The sequence below is a fragment of the Schistocerca americana genome, chromosome 9, assembly GCF_021461395.2.
Source record: "Schistocerca americana isolate TAMUIC-IGC-003095 chromosome 9, iqSchAmer2.1, whole genome shotgun sequence".
NCBI classification, from domain to species: Eukaryota; Metazoa; Arthropoda; class Insecta; order Orthoptera; family Acrididae; genus Schistocerca; species Schistocerca americana.
Window position 1 is genome coordinate 72,550,969 of NC_060127.1, and position 4,156 is coordinate 72,555,124.

Below are 4,156 nucleotides of genomic sequence, written 5' to 3' on the forward strand. Positions count from 1 at the left end.
TACAGAGACCCTTCCTTGCACGATACATTCATAAAATTTCTATAATCTATCAATAACATTTCTCATACTGTACTCTGATATTCTGTCTTACCTTCTTCTCCATTGTCAGGAAGTAGTGTTTCCCAACTTTCTGTTACCATCATTGAGTATCATCAAATCCTTGTTTTGCCCTTTACTAATCATTACCACTTCAGTATTCTTCCTCAATACGGAGACCCTTCCTTGCATGATACATTCATAAAATTTCTATAATCTATCAATAACATTTTTCATACTGTACTCTGATATTCTGTCTTACCTTCTTCTCCATTGTCAGGAAGTGGTGTTTCCCAACTTTCTGTTACCATCTCATCATTCCTTTAGAGCACGGATAAGACTGTAAGTGATTGTATTTTCTCGTAGACTGTTTTACATAAAATACCCCAAGGATTGGTTTCTAAGTTAGCCTCAACAAATCGCTTCCATTTTTCCATTTCTGTTTTCCATAGCTCTCCCTTAAAATGTTGTTTAAGATACCTGTATCTATGCAACCTTCATTCTCTTTCTTCTTGGATCATGCTGCTCTGGTACAGCTCCCTGGATCTTCTTGTTTCACATCTTAATTCCAGCAGCACCTCAGTCCAGATGTGACGTACTCCCTTAGAGAAACCTCTCCAGCCAGGTGTCAATGCCTCCACTGTCAGTTGTTGCACTGTTACATCTACATTATCACTTCCCAGACAATGAAACAGTCTTCTTAGTCATCTCTAGTTTGCATCCTAGATGTTGTATTTGGCCCTTATGCTCATGTTTTCTTTGGCACCTTGGATTTTCCTTGCAGTGATGGTACAGTGTACGATATTGTGATCACTCAATGTCATTTCACCCTTAACCTTCCAGCCTTTTGTACAGTGCTCTGCTGCCCTATTTGCTACAGTGACATCAGTATTTGATGTTTCTCCAACCCTCCATTCGTAGATTTTATAATTATATTTTTCCCTGTGATAATGATTGAAGCGGAAGAAATGTGCAGAAATGTTAACCATCATGCTGTGGTGGTGTAATGGTTAGCATTTCTGCCTAGCAAGCAAGCAAGAAGGCCCGGGTTCGAGTCCCGGCCGCAGCACAAATTTTGATCCATTTCTTCTGCTTCAATCATTATCCTCCCTTCAAAGGTTAGTGGACTGTTAGGTGCCTGTACTTGAGTTCCACAATGGCTTCTTCTAGTTGTCATCCATGGTCATTTGCTCGAATGGGATACACAAGAGATTTTGTTCATCCTATGTGACTAATCCTCCCCCCACGAACCATGGACCTTGCCATTGGTGGGGAGACTTGCGTGCCTCAACGATACAGATAGCCGTACCGTATGTGCAACCACAACAGAGGGGTATCTGTTGAGAAGCCAGACAAACATGTGGTTCCTGAAGAGGGGCAGCAGCCTTTTCAGTAGTTGCAGGGGCAACAGTCTGGATGATTGACTGATCTGGCCTTGTAACACTAACCAAAATGGCCTTGCTGTTCTGGTACTGAGAAGGGCTGAAAGCAAGGGGAAACTACAGCCATAATTTTTTCCAGAGGGCATGCAGCTTTACTGTATGATTAAATGGTGATGGTGTCCTCTTGGGTAAAATATTCCGAAGGTAAAATAGTCTCCCATTCGGATCTCCGGGCGAGGACTACTCGAAAGGACGTTGTTATCAGGAGAAAGAAAACTGGCATTCTACAGATCAGAGCATGGAATGTCAGATCCCTTAATCGGGCAGGTAGGTTAGAAAATTTAAAAAGGGAAATGGATAGGTTAAAGTTAGATATAGTGGGAATTAGTGAAGTTCAGTGGCAGGAGGAACAAGACTTTTGGTCAGGTGAATACAGGGTTATAAATACAAAATCAAATAGAGGTAATGCAGGAGTAGGTTTAATAATGAATAAAAAAATAGGAGTATGGGTAAGCTACTACAAACAGCATAGTGAACGCATTATTGTGGCCGAGATAGACACGAAGCCCACGCCTATTTTAGTAGTACAAGTTTATATGCCAACTAGCTCTGCAGATGATGAAGAAATTGATGAAATGTATGATGAGGTAAAAGAAATTATTCAGGTAGTGAAGGGAGACGAAAATTTAATAGTCTGGGTGACTGCAATTCAAGAGTAGGAAAACGGAGAGAAGGAAACATAGTATACGAATGAATGAATGAAAGAGGAAGCCGCCTGGTAGAATTTTGTGCAGAGCATAACTTAATCATAGCTAACACCTGGTTTAAGAATCATGAAAGAAGGTTGTATACATGGAAGAACCCTGGAGATACTAAAAGGTATCAGATAGATTATATAATGATAAGACAGAGATCTAGGAACCAGGTTTTAAATTGTAAGACATTTCCAGGGGCAAATGTGGACTCTGACCACAATCTATTGGTTATGAACTGTAGATTAAAACTGAAGAAACTGCAAAAAGGTGGGAATTTAAGGAGATGGGACCTGGATAAACTGAAAGAAGCAGAGGTTGTACAGAGTTTCAGGGACAGCATAAGGGAACAATTGACAGGAACTGGTGAAAGCAATACAGTAGAAGAAGAATGGGTAGCTTTGTGGGATGAAGTAGTGAAGGCAGCAGAGGATCAAGTAGGTAAAAAGACGAGGGCAAGTAGAAATCCTTGGGTAACAGAAGAATTATTGAATTTAATTGATGACAGGAGAAAATATAAAAATGCAGTAAATGAAGCAGGCAAAAAGGAATACAAACGTCTCAAAAATGATATCGACAGGAAGTTCAAAATGGCTAAGTAGGGATGGCTAGAGGACAAATGTAAGGATGTAGAGGCTTATCTCACTAGGGGTAAGATAGATACTGCCTACAGAAAAATTAAAGAGACCTTTGGAGAAAGGAGAACCACTTGCATGAATATCAAGAGCTTTGATGGAAACCCAGTTCCAAGCAAAGGAGGGAAAGCAGAAAGGTGGAAGGAGTATATAGAGGGTCTATACAAGGGCGATGTACTTGAGGACAATAGTATGGAAATGGAAGAGGATGTAGATGAAGATGAAATGGGAGATACGATACTGCATGAAGAGTTTGACAGAGCACTGAAAGACCTGAGTCGAAACAAGGCCCCCGGAGTAGACAACATTCCATTGGAACTACTGACGGCCCTGGGAGAGCTAGTCCTGACAAAACTCTACCATCTGGTGAGCAAGATGTATGAAACAGGCGAAATACCGTCAGACTTCAAGAAGAATATAATAATTCCAATCCCAAAGAAAGCAGATGTTGGCAGATGTGAAAATTACCGAACTATCAGTTTAATAAGTCACAGGTGCAAAATACTAACGCGAATTCTTTACAGATGAATGGAAAAACTGATAGAAGTTGACCTCAGGGAAGATCAGTTTGGATTCCAAAGAAATGTTGGAACACGTGAGGCAATACTGACCTTACGACTTATCTTAGAAGAAAGATTAAGGAAAGGCAAACCTACATTTCTAGCATTTGTAGACTTAGAGAAAGCTTTTGACAATGTTGATTGGAATACTCTCTTTCAAATTCTGAAGGTGGCAGGGGTAAAATACAGGGAGCGAAAGGCTATTTACAATTTGTACATAAAGCAGATGGCAGTTATAAGAGTCGAGGGGTATGAAAGGGTAGTAGTGGTTGGGAAGGGAGTAAGACAGGGTTGTAGCCCATCCCCCATGTTATTCAATCTGTATATTGAGCAAGCAATAAAGGAAACAAAAGAAAAGTTAGGAGTAGGTATTAAAATCCATGGAGAAGAAATAAAAACTTTGAGGTTCGCCGATGACATTGTAATTCTGTGAGAGACAGCAAAGGACTTGGAAGAGCAGTTGAACGGAATGGGCAGTGTCTTGAAAGGAGGGTGTAAGATGAACATCAACTAAAGCAAAATGAGGATAATGGAATGTAGTCAAATTAAGTTGGGTGATGCTGAGGGGATTAGATTAAGAAATGAGACACTTAAAGTAGTAAAGGTGTTTTGCTATTTGGGGAGCAAAATAACTGATGATGGTCGAAGTAGAGAGGACATAAAATGTAGGCTGGCAATGGCAAGGAAAGCATTTCTGAGAAAGAAAAATTTGTTAACATTGAGTATAGATTTAAATGTCAGGATGTCGTTTCTGAAAGTATTTGTATGTTGTGTAGCCATGTATGGAAGTG

The 4,156-nt window shown here is 40.1% G+C and overlaps 1 non-coding gene across 1 annotated transcript; it reads left to right on the plus strand.

The window, feature by feature from the left end:
• Positions 1-1,028: 1,028 nt before the first annotated feature.
• Trnaa-agc lies at positions 1,029-1,105 on the plus strand. The gene has a single exon. It is a non-coding gene; the product is annotated as a tRNA-Ala (tRNA).
• Positions 1,106-4,156: the final 3,051 nt, after the last annotated feature.